Raw genomic sequence first — 13,591 nt, 5'->3', positions numbered from 1 at the left:
TTAGGAACATGTGAGAGGGGAATGTGTGTCTTTATGGAGCTTTTATTGCTGATTGGAGAAGTTTGTGCCATGATGCTGGAACCAACCACTGGATGAACCAATCAGAGAAGGCCAAGTCTGAACCACGGCTCTCTGCAACTGTTTTTGATTTAAATTAATAGAATTGATAAGTGTGACTACTTTTGTTTAATGGAGTCCTTTATGTCTGTCTGATCAGAGCATTTATGTGGATTTATTCAACAGTGCTAGCAGAAATATACCCTGTCCTCCAGTCTCATCGTACATCCTGTATAATGACAGTAAAGGCATTCTATTCTAGAAAGGACTGCATATGGTGGCGTGTTCATTAGAGCACACAGCAGCCCATCAAATGTCTGATTATTTATTCATGATCCAGCAGTTGTACAGCACAGTAACAGGAGTATGCATGAGAGTGTAAGTACGGTCTGAAAGGAAATGACATTGACATTAATGAAATAAAATATATGTATTTATCTTTCAACCAAATTAGTCCAGGGCCTATTCCAGGAAGCAGGTTCAACAAACTCGGAGTTTCCTGATCCAGAACAGCTGATCAGAGTTGGTTCAATCAGCTCTGATCGATCACTCTGATTTAGCGCATGCGTGAGTAAGGAAAGAAAGCCATCAGGATTCACCATGGCAACGGGTAAATAAAGGGCGGAGCCTCCATTTTAATCCGATGGATGGAGGATCGCACGTGTCAGTGTGGAGCGTGACGAGTCACTTTAATCAGCCTGACCCACTCTGACATCATCATAGAATAAGTTTGTTATAAATATATCATTTCTTTATAATATCTGCTGTCATCATTTACTAGAATCTCCATCAGATGAAGCTGAATCCTAATTTTACATTTGATTTATAAAATCTAATTATTGAGCCTGAAGGACAAACTGCAGGAGACAGAAAGAGAAGATAAAACTGTGGAGAAACATCTCAGACTGAGTTTACTGACCGACCTGTTAGAGACTGAGACAGCAGCAGAGCTGACCTCAGGTCAGTTTGATACTGAATAAAAACTGTTTTTCAAGAATGCCTTTATTAGTTTTTATTATTTGCTGCAGTTTATGACAGTTCAGTTTATGATGGTGCAGTTTATGGCCATTTAATTATTTAAATAATCATTGAGTAAAAATGGGATAACAACCTAAATTTATTCACTTTAATTAAAGTTTTTAATGGAGAATTTCAATATTTCTGCTGTTACTGGTTAAAAATTAGATTTACAGAAAAACTGCTTTAATGTTTCCAGTTTAACCATTTTAATCTGATCTGAGATCAGCTTCACTGATTGATGACGGCTCTCTGACAGCCACAGCAGAGATGTTTCATTGAGTTACTGTTAAAGGTCAGAGGTCAGTCATAGTTTCATGTTCTCAGAAATGTCTCACAGATCCAGACTGGATGAGCTGGGAAATAACTGGAGCCTGAACTGGATCTGGACCTTATCTGGTCTGAATCCCTGATCCTGATCCGTTTGAATCCTCCTGCTGTGCAGGTGGACTCGGACACAGTTTGCTGATCCGTTATAGAGCCGGTGATCAATGATTTAGGTGATTTTCAGTGAAAATATGCTGAGATTCATACTCTGAATTTCAGACTGCAGAAATGTCAAAATGACATCATTTAAATCCATTTAGTTCAGTTTGAAGTCTTCAAATCATTTCAGCCTCATCTTCACTCAAACATTCCCATCATCTCCAGGATCAGACATTTGTCCATCAGTGAGCTTTTCCAGCACGACCAATGATGGATCATTGATCACTGATCAGTGTGTTCTGTCAGCAGTTTCATCCAGATCAGTGTGATGTAACAGTGATGCTACAGTAACGAGTGAATGACTGTAAAAGCTTCATGTTACAAAATAACAAACTAACGTCTAACTGGGATTTCAGTGATCGTAGAAACATAAACGACTGCAGATGAATTCGCTCCTCTGACAGCTCTCTTTCTGGGACACTTTCCTCATCTCTGGGTTAACAGTCCCAGAGATTTTAGGTAAACCTGCTTCCTGGAATAGGCTCCAGGTCTATGAGCATTAGAGCATTCATATTCAAATAAAACCCAACAATGTCATCTAGTGGCGACATGAGTCCATAGCAAAGATAGAAAATTTAATTCCATGCAAACTCAAGATGCTTAACATGCAAGATAAAAACATAAAAACCCAAGTAAGGTTACAGTGACTTTGGGCAGGGGAAACAGCAAAATATAATTTGAAAAAATCCCATTGATAGTAGGTCTGTGAAAATGAAAAGCATGTGAGTCTCTTTTTGAATGTATCCACAGATGTAACTGACCTCAGGTCAGCAGGCAGCTTGTTCCAAAGAACAGGACCACAATAACTGAAAGCACTTTCAGCATACTTAAATCTTGTTCTGGGAACATTTAAAAGATCTGCACCTGATGGCCTGTGATCAATGAGCCAGTAAGAGACCAAACCACTGAGAGCTTCATGAACTAAAACCATTTTAAAGGTAATTCTTTATTGCACTGGGACTCAATGAATTGCCTTCAATACTGGGATAATATGCTAAAATTTACACCTGCCTGAGAGGACGCTGACTGCTGCATTCTGAGCTGAAGTCACACTACTGATGATTTGGGCTGTTGAGATATTAGTTTCATAGATAATTGGCAAAGTTTCTGGGGAAAACCTGGTCTTGTTAGGAGAGACAGCATCCATCCCACTTTGGATGGAGCAGCTCTCATTTCTAGAAATCTGGCCAAATTTATTAACCCTCCTAAAAACTGACTACCCAGGGTTGAGACCAGGAAGCAGAGCTGCAGTCTTACACGCCTCTCTGCAGCTTCTCTCCTCCTGCCATCCCCCCAAAACCCCATCCCCATAGAGTCGGTGCTGCTCCCAGACCACCAAAAACCAAAGCTAAAATCAGCAAAAAACTATTTAAGCATAAAAATTCAAAAACAATAAATAATACAGCTTCATCAACTGCACCAAAGTATAAAACAATTAAATGTGGATTATTAAACATTAGGTCTCTGTCTTCCAAGTCCCTGTTAGTAAATGATTTAATAATTGATCAACGTATTGATTTATTCTGCCTTACAGAAACCTGGTTACAGCAGGATGAATATGTTAGTTTAAATGAATCAACACCCTCAGATTCAGATTTACTTTATTGTCATTCAGATATCACATCAAGATGCAGTGCAGAGCAAATTTACATTACATCAGGTTAATAAATAAATACACTGCTCCAAAAAATAAAGGAACACTTAAACAACACAATATAACTCCAAGTAAATCAAACTTCTGTGAAATCAAACTGTCCACTTAGGAAGCAACACTGATTGACAATCAATTTCACATGCTGTTGTGCAAATGGAATAGACAACAGGTGGAAATTATTTGCAACTAGCAAGACACACTCAATAAAGGAGTGGTTCTGCAGGTGGGGACCACAGACCACTTCTCAGTATCTATGCTTTCTGGCTGATGTTTTGGTCACTTTTGAATGTTGGTGGTGCTTTCACACTTGTTAGCATGAGATGGACTCTACAACCCACACAAGTGGCTCAGGTAGTGCAGCTCATCCAGGATGGCACATCAATGCAAGCTGTGGCAAGAAGGTTTGCTGTGTCTGTCAGCGTAGTGTCCAGAGGCTCTAGGCGCTACCAGGAGATAGACCAGTACACCAGGAGACGTGGAGGAGGCTGTAGGAGGGCAACAACCCAGCAGCAGGACTGCTACCTCCGCCTTTGTCCAAGGAGGAACAGGAGGAGCACTGCCAGAGCCCTGCAAAATGACCTCCAGCAGGCCACAAATGTGCATGTGTCTGTACAAACAGTTAGAAACCAACTCCATGAGGATGGTATGAGGGCCCGACGTCCACAGATGGGGGTTGTTCTCACAGCCCAACACCGTGCAGGACGCTTGGCATTTGCCAGAGAACACCAGGATTGGCAAATTCGCCACTGGCTTCTCGATGGTCTTCACAGATGAAAGCAGGTTCACACTGAGCATATGTGACAGACGTGACAGAGTCTGGAGACGCCGTGGAGAGTAAGCTGCTGCCTGCAACATCCTTCAGCATGACCGGTTTGGCAGTTGGTCAGTAATAGTGTGGGGTGGCATTTCTTTGGAGGACTGCACAGCCATGACTGCCATTAGGTACCGAGATGAGATCCTCAGACCCCTTGTGAGACTATATGCTGTTGCAGTTGCCCCTGGGTTCCTCCTAATGCAGGACAATGCTAGACCTCATGTGGCTGGAGTGTGTCAGCAGTTCCTGCAAGATGAAGGCATTGAAGCTATGGATAGACAGCCATCCAAGGACGTCTGGGAGCCAAATTCCAAATAGTGCAATTATTTTGGTTCAGGCCGTCATAACTATTTGCTGACAGACGTTACAGTTTTCTGGTGACCTCTCAGAAGTCCAATAATCCAAATTTGGTTTTACTCTGCCATGCAGAACAGACACTCCAACACTCCTCCAGATGTAATCCACTTCGATTCAGCTCTACTGAGTCTGATTGAGTTCGTACTGTTTCTGCATCCCTCATAGGCAGCCTTACTAGGGCCTGAACAGCTGCCCGGATACCAGGAATCCCCAGGTCCAATTTGGGAAAAGAAATCCTGGTATCAATATATATACCGCGTCCACACAGTGCAGCCAGGAACGTTATCTTCCATCCCCACAGGAATCCATAACATAGCCAGCTGGGTGTGTAGTCGGACCAGAGGAAAGAGGGTTCCCCTTCTTCCAATCTCCTCGTGATGAGAATTTGGCCATCAATAGTGTTGAGAGACCAGCTGACCAGATCCATAATTTAATTTCCAGCTCGGGGATGTGTGAAGAGATGCTCTAAGCAGCGAAGCAGCAAAAAGCAGGAGTAGATAGGGAAGGCTGGGGAGAAGAGAAAAATGCATCAGTCTCCACCGAGAGCAGGAAAAAAAAAAAAAATTAGATCCTACCTCTCTGATAGAAGCTACTGTGTCAGCATTGATGACTTTAAGTCTGCCTCTGCTGACCTCCCACGGGCTGTTCCACAAGGCTCTGTGCTCGGACCTCTCCCTTTCTGGTTATACCATTTGCACTTGGGACTATTTTCTGGAAACATGATATTCCTTTTCATTGTTATGTGGACAATTGTCAAGTTAATTTCCCACTCGGGCACAGTGGTTCATGCTCTGTCCAGCCTCTCCTTGATTGCCTTATGGAAATCAGGGGAAGGATGTCACTAAACTTTTTGAATTTTAATGAAAAAAAGACAGAAATTTTGTTGTCCATTGGCACCAACAGCATCCCCTGTGTTGGCCTTTTCCTCTCTGGCCCCATATGAGAACTCCATTATCACTAATTTAGGTGTGAAAATTGACCCAATGTTAGGGCATGATACTCAGGTAAACGCAGTGGTGAAATCCTGCATTTTCCAGCTGAGGTGACCATCAAAACTCAAGTCTCTTCTTTCCAAAGGTAATCCCAAAATGGTAATGTGTGCTTTTATGATGTCTCTTCTTGATTACTGTAATGCTCTTTTGATTGGAGTCAGCCAGGCCTCCATTGCTCGCCTACAGCTGGTGCAAAATGCTGCTGCTCGATTTTTGTTTGGTGAAAGCAAGGGAGAGCATATCACCCCAATTTTAGCTTCTCTTCACTGGCTTCCAGTTCAATTACGAATTCATTTTAAAAATTATTTTATTTATTTTTAAATCCCTAAACAGTTATGCCCCATTTTATCTGTCTGAACTGCTCCACCTATATGTCCCAGCTTGTTCCCTTAGGTCAGCAGACCGGATGTTTTTACTTGTTCCAAAGGCGCAAACTCAGAGGTGACAGAGCTTTGGCAACTGCAGCTCCAAAATTATGGAATGATTTGCAGTTGTGTGTCAGACAATGTTAATTTTGACAGGAAATTTTTATTTAGTTTTACTCATAATTTAGTCATCTGAATAGTTGTAGTTTTAGTCTAGTTTTAGTCGACGAATTATATATATAGTATATAATATAGTCGACTAAATCTACAGTGGATTTAGTCGACTAAAATATAAAGGGTGTAAAATATAAATGCTTTTTCTTCAGTTCCCTTTAATTAGTCATTATACACACTTACACAAAATTAAACATTTATTAAAGTTATGGAATATTATTAATAATAACATTAGTGTTTCACCTGCTTCCCACACACCTGATCATTAACACCACCTTACTGAGATAATCCAGCGTTTTACAGCAGGACGCTCTGAAAGGTACAGGGCAGTGTTCAGGACTAAGATTATAAAGGCTAATCCACCGCGGGGTGGAGATTTGCTCTAAACACAAACTGGGAAAAACACTTTACCCTGCATGACATTAAAATGCTGACCTTTGCATGGAGATCTGAGTGACTGGTTTGCAGATGTCGTTTAAGGTTTGTCGTGTTTTTACCCGAGATAGTCGCTCCACATGGTTTACACATCGTTTTGTTTGTCACAACGTCAAAGGACAAATGTGTCCACACATCGGCTCTTTTCATTTTCATTCATTGACTAAAGTGTCAATTAATTTTGTCATTGTTTTTATCCTTTTCCGCTTGTTTTTATTTAGTTATTGTCTCGTTTTCATCAAAAAAAGGGTCTTTGATGAAAACTATGATGAAAATATTTCATCCATGAAATTAACACTGATGTCAGGCTCCTTGGCCTTCTACGCAGTGTAAGACTGTGATTTTCAGATACTTTTTGTATGGAGCCTGTAGGGGGAGCTAGAGACATGACTGAACTCACAAAGACTAAAACAGTGGTGTTGCATACAGACACACACAGTCTAATGCTTTGACTGTAACTGTGTGTTACAGAGCAGTCGGCTGATGGTGAAGTTGTGTAACATTTACATGTGTGTGTGTGTGTGTGTGTGAGATATTTGTTGTCTTTTTTATTTGTGTGTGTGGGGGGGGTGTTTTTGTGTTGAGCTTGTCTGTGGTGTGGACTGTGGGTGCTGGCCTTAGGTACGGTGGTTCCCTGGGGGCGTGGCCACTTCAGGGCCTGGACCTGCCTTCCCTCCACTGTGGTTGGGTGTAGGGAACTGGGGTGTTTAGTGAGCCAGTAGTTTGCTGGCTCTCTTCTTTCAGGGGTAGTTCTCTACTTCTCGGTCATACATATCCTGGCCCTTCCCCTCCTCCCACTCAGTCAAACATTACATCGCACACACGTAGGGTCTCATGCTGCAGTGAGTAGGGCCACTTCTTTGGCTCTGCTCACTATGTTGCGTGATGTCGAACTCCGCCTTTTTAATTACATGGCTGCTCATTGCCTCTGGCTCTCTGGACTTTTGCCATTTGACCGTGGGGGGGTCCATCTGGGGTCTCCCTCCTTCCTCCTCTGGGGTGTGTGCGCAGTTGCCATCGGGATGTGTGGCCTCCTGTCTTCTGAGCTCCTAGTGGGCCGTGGATAGGCCCGGTCCCCTGTTTGCCTCTGGATCACGGGGGGCGTGGTTGCAGTTTCTTGCCCCCATTGGTGAGTACGTTCCTTGACAGAGGCACATACACACATAACTGCAAGCAACAGCTTGATTTTGTGTGTGTGTGTGTGTGTGTGTGTGTGTGTGTGTACGTGTATATGTATATGCATGTGCATAGATATGTGGATGTGTGTATGCATATATGTATGTATATCATTATTTGATTATTCTTTTCACCCCTTTTGTTTTTCTCTTTGTTTTTCTTTTTTCTTTCTCACTCTTTTTTTTCTACCTGTCAGGCCTGGTGTAAATAAATAAAATTAAATTAAAATACAAACATTAACAAGAGTAGCTTATTGGAAAACTTACAGAGCTATTCTTGGAAAAGCAAATATGTTTGGTACACCAGAGCATTTGGATCATATTCCGATTGCGAAAACTGCCAGACATGACAGGCTTAAGAAAAAAAGATATCAGTGATTATGTGTCCCTACCTGATTCTATGCTCCTGACTCTGCACAGAGCAGTGACGTGCAGTCAGGGGAGGCAGGTGAGGCACGGCCTCACCTGTCATCGTGGAAATATAAAATTAAAAAATAAATTAAATGGTTATATTCATTCAGTGATTTGTATTTTAAAGTTCTTTTCCATTTAACTACACCATTTTTAGATTAGTTTTTTCAAAATCGCTGAATTTTCGCATTTGCCGGTCAAATACTAAGAGACGAACGGTGAGGCACCAGCCCGGCGAGCCGCACCACGGATTGCGCAATCCGTGGTGCGGCTCAGTATAGTCATTGCCAATGACTACTAACTGTGCTGGCATGCTATGCAGTGAGACCGGATTACTTTCCCTTTGCATGTGGCTATTAAAATGTTCTAACACTTTTACTATATGAACTAAATTTCCATATTTTAGCTGGTGTATATAATGCACAGTTTTTTTTTTGTTTTTTTCATTAACAACTGTATGTGTGTGTAATGCATTCTTGTGTTGAGCGATCATGAAACTGCTGCGAAGAGACACTAGGTGAGGCACGCAGTTCTCGTGCCTCATGGTAGGGGGCGCTGGTGATCCCAGGGACTCTACGACTCCTCGGTGGCAAGCTACCATAAACAGTTAGCAAGGCCAGTTAGTTTTTCCTGTTGCTTGGCCTTATGTTCAACATGGAAGATTACATAACTCAACTGAAAGAATTTTCTAAACTGGACTTTCAATCGAAGCAGAAGATAATAATTAAAGGAAGACCAACACCGGAGCTAAAAGGTTTGCTTCAGACTATGTTAATGTTAAACAAAACAACTGTTGCCAATCAAATGGTGAATAAGCTATATGTTTGTAAATCTGATGTGATGACGTCAGTGCCTCACCAGTCACGACCCTCACCGCACGTCACTGGCACAGAGTATCAAAGTACTGCTACTGTTGCTAATATCCAACACATATCTATACCCATATCATACACATATATTCATACTTGTATTCCTGCAGAAGTGTATTTGTTTACTGTGATATTTATCTTTAACTGTGTAAATGCAATTTAAACATTTTGTTATACAAAATGTTTTATTCTTATTCTGGTCTATTTTCTATGTACTTATGTTTATATTTGCTGCACAATGGGAGAAGCACCTGTAATTTTATTGTATGTCTCATATAAAGCTATTCTATTCTATTCTATTCTATTCTCGTCCACTCCAGGGGCCATGCCACCAAGGAGTTTTTTAACTGCCTCGGTGACCTCACCCCCAGTGATGTGCAAGTCATCCCCCTCATCCCCAGACTCTGCTTCCACTACAGAAGGCGTGTCCGTGGGATTCAGGAGGTCCTCAAAGTATTTCTTCCACCGTCCGACTATAGCCTCAGTTGAAGTCAGCAGCACCCCACCCGCACTATAAACTGTGTGAGTCGAGCATTGCTTTACCCAACTGAGTCACCTGCCAGTTTGCCAGAATCGCTTCGATGCCATCCGAAATTCTTTTTCCATCTTCTCCTTGAATCGCCACCTTATCATGGTGGAGGCATTTGTGTGTCCCAGTGATCCTAGGAGCTATGTTGCCGGGGGGCTTATCCCCCTGGTAGGGTCTCCCATGGCAAACTGGTCCTGGGTGAGGGTCCAGACAAAGAGCGGGTCAGATCCTTGATCCCCGGCTATCGAAACTGGATATTGGGACATGGAATGTCACCTCTCTGGTGGGGAAGGAGCCTGAGCTGGTGCGTGAGGTTGAGAGATACCAGCTAGATATAGTTGGGCTCACCTCAACACATGGCCTGGGCTCTGGAACCAGTCTCCTGGAGAAGGGCTGGACTCTATTCAAGCCTGGAGTTGCCATCAGTGAGAGGCGGTGAGCTGGGGTGGGTGATCTTGTATCCCCGCGGCTTGCTGCCTGCACGTCAGAGTTTTCAGCGGTGGATGAGAGGGTTGTTTCCCTGTGCCTTCAGGTTGGGAAAAAGGGTCCTGACTGTTGTTTGTGCTTATGCGCCAAATGACAGTTCAGAGTATCCACCTTTTTAGAGTCACTGGGCAGGGTGCTCCATCTGGTGACTCCATAGTCTTGCTGGGAGACTTCAACGCTCATGTGGGCAATGACAGTGAGACCTGGAGGGGCGTGATTGGGAGGAACGGCCTGCCTGATCTGAACCCGAATGGTGTTTTGTTATTGGACTTCTGTGCAAACCACAGTTTGTCCATAACGAACACTGTGTTTGAACATAAGGATGTCCATAAGTGCACATGGCACCAGGACACCCTAGGTCGCAGGTCAATGATTAATTTTGTAATCGTATCATCAGATCTGCGGCCGTATGTTCTGGACACTCGGGTGAAGAGAGGAGCTGAGCTGTCAACTGATCACCACCTGGTGGTGAGTTGGATCAGGTGGCGGGGGAAGATGCTGGACAGACCTGGCACACCTAAACGTATTGTGAGGGTGCGCTGGGAACGCCTGGCAAAAGCCCCAGTCCGGGAGATCTTCAACTCCCACCTCCGGCAGAACTTCGACAGTATTCCGAGGGAGGCTGAGGACATTGAGTCCGATTGGACCATGTTCCGCACCTCCATTGTTGAGGCTGCTGCTCAGAGCTGTGGCTGCAAGGTGGTTGGTGCCTGTTGTGGTGGTAACCCCCAAACCAGATGGTGGTCACCGGAGGTGAAATGAGCCATCAAGCTGAAGAAAGAGTCCTATCGGGCTTGGCTAGCCTGTGGGAGTCCGGGGGCAGCTGAGAGGCCAAACGGAATGCAGCTCGGGCAGTGGCCGAAGCAAAAACTCGGGCGTGGGAGAAGTTCAGTGAGGCTGTGGAAAAAAAGACATATTAAACAAATATGTAAAAAACAGACTGTCCTAAAAGCTCCCTGAAAAGCCTTCAGCTGATCCAAAATGCTGCAGCTAGAGTACTGACAGGGACTAGAAAGAGAGAGCAGATTTCTCCCATATTGGCTTCTCTTCATTGGCTCCCTGTTAAATCTAGAATAGAATTTAAAATCTTTCTCCTCACCTACAAGGTCTTGAATAATCAGGCCCCATCTTATCTCAAAGACCTCATAGTCCCATATCACCCCAACAGAGCACTTCTCTCTCAGACTGCTGGCTTACTTGTGGTTCCTAGGATACTTAAGAGTAGAATGGGAGGCAGAGCCTTCAGCTTTCAGGCCCCTCTTCTGTGGAACCAGCTTCCAGCTTGGATTCAGGAGACAGACACCCTCTCTATTTTTAAGATTAGGCTTAAAAATTTCCTTTTTGATCAAGCTTATAGTTAGGGCTGGATCAGGTGACCCTGAACCATCCCTTAGTTATGCTGCTATAGGCCTAGACTGCTGAGGGGTTCCCCGTAATGCACTGTTTCTTTTCATTCACCTTATTTACTTTATTTATACTCCACTCTGCATTTAATCATTAATTGTTATTAATCTCTGGCTCTCTTACACAGCATGTCTTTTGTCCTGTCTCTCTCCCCTCAGCCCAACTGGTCACAGCAGATGACTGCCCCTCCCTGGTTCTGGTTCTGCTGGAGGTTTCTTCCTGTTAAAAGGGAGTTTGTCCTTCTCACTGTCACCAAGTGCGGCTCATAGGGGGTCGTTTTGACTGTTGGGTTTTCTCTGTATTATTGTAGGGTACAGTATAAAGCACCTTGAGGTGACTGTTTGTTGTGATTTGGTGCTATATAAATAAAATTGAACTTTATTGAAAGTGATGTGAATCTCCTGCTCCACCACATCCCAAAGGTGCTCCATTGGACTGAGATCACTATCTTGTCCTAGTAATCTTCGGCTATGTACGGTTCAGTTCTCTGCTTATTGCAATGATACACTGCCTGGCCAAAAAAGAAGTCACCACCAAAAAAAAGGTCACACACTAATATTTTGTTGGACCGCCTTTAGCTTTGATTACGGCATGCATTCGCTGTGGCATTGTTTCAATAAGCTTCTGCAATGTCACAAGATTTATGTCCATCCAGTGTTGCATTAATTTTTCTCCAAGATCTTGCAGTGATGATGGCTGGTCTGTGGGCCACTCCTTTTTTGTTGTTGTTGATCCGTCAGCCACACAGGAGGAAGTTAAAACACAGACAGAGCTGAACTGAAACTAAGTGTTGACACATTGGAAAGTGTCCACTGCAGCTTCAGACTGTGCTTTCCACGCTATGTTTGTGCTCTTTAATGAGCTCTGCTCCGGACCACTTGTCAACCAATCAGCACTGACCGACGCGCAGCGTCATCCACATCGAGCATGTGCAGTTGTGGTTTTGGAGGAGTGCATGGGAGCACATTTGTGGTGTTAAAGCACTCGCCTCGATGAGCGCTCTATAGGCAAATACATGCAAATGCACACAGTGCAGTATCATATATCAGGCTCAACAAGAAGCATTTACTGAGTCTTTGTTTTCACTGTCACTGCAGGACTTTCACTTTAATGGAGTATTTTATCCAAGGGCATAGGAATGAGTTTACTATTGGGGGGACACATATCATATATATCACATATCACCAAGGGCGTAACTTTGGGTCCAACATTGGGGGGGTTAAGCTCTCTGCCTATTTATTTATTTATTAAATCATTTACTTTTCTAAAAGGATTCAGGAGATTTTGGGTTAATTAGAAATGTATTAGAAATACATTGTAATGCTTTTACTATGTATTTATTTAACTTTATTTGCATTTACTCTGCACCTTCAACAATTAAGAAAAGGTTTACATTTTTCACATTTCTTCCAACAGTAACAAATAGCTTTCATGAACCTGTTTTGTTTTACTACCAATTTTGCAGCCCCTTATTCCACTTTTAAATAAACTGTTTTAATTTGGCCAAATATAATGAATAAAATATTTTACAGCAGTCTGTTCTCCACTGAGCATGTGAGAGTTTAATGCAGTCTTTACTATTAAACACGTTCTGTAGAGAAAAAGATTTTACCTTGATGTGTTTAAAATATAACAAGTCTCATCCTGGACCCTCTGGGACTCTCATCTTCAGTCCTGTTATCAGTACTAATATTAGTCATTAATAACTAAATACATAAAATGTTATGTGTGTGTTCACTTGAGTAAAACTATATACTTGTTTAATGAGTTTAGTTTATTACATATTACAGGTATTATACTGAGCCGCATGTTTGCACACAAGTGCAAAGTTTGATATGTTTTATTGGTCAAGAACATTTAATACTGGTCAAAAATGCATTTATGTAGGCTGACTGACAATCAGAGGTGGACAGTAACCAAGTACAAATACTTGGTTACTGTACTTAAGTAGATTTTTCAGGTATCTGTACTTTACTTGAGTATTTATTTTTCTGACAACTTTTTACTTTTACTCCCTCCATTTTTACACAAGTATCTGTACTTTCTACTTCTTTGCTACTTCTTACATTTTCAAAACAAGCTCGTTACTTTATTTTTAATGCGTCTTAGAAACGTTTGCATTTCCGGTCAGTGCGGGAGCCGGTGTTGTGCCAAAAACTGATCGTCTGCCAAAAAGTGATTGCCAGAAAATGATTGCCCATATTTAAACTGTTGTAAATGACCTGCTGACCTATAATCTGTGAAAAATATGTCAAACATATCTCTCGTGAATGATATCAAGTCATTTTGAGTAAGAAACAACATTTCTGTCACAAGGTAGAAGCTGCAATCAGTTTTTGGCAGTGACTTTTATATATTCTTTATTT

This window comes from Archocentrus centrarchus, unplaced genomic scaffold (genome assembly GCF_007364275.1).
Source record: "Archocentrus centrarchus isolate MPI-CPG fArcCen1 unplaced genomic scaffold, fArcCen1 scaffold_24_ctg1, whole genome shotgun sequence".
Classification (NCBI taxonomy): Eukaryota; Metazoa; Chordata; class Actinopteri; order Cichliformes; family Cichlidae; genus Archocentrus; species Archocentrus centrarchus.
The sequence above is the reverse complement of the archived record's forward strand: the minus strand, read 5'-3'. Positions refer to the sequence as shown.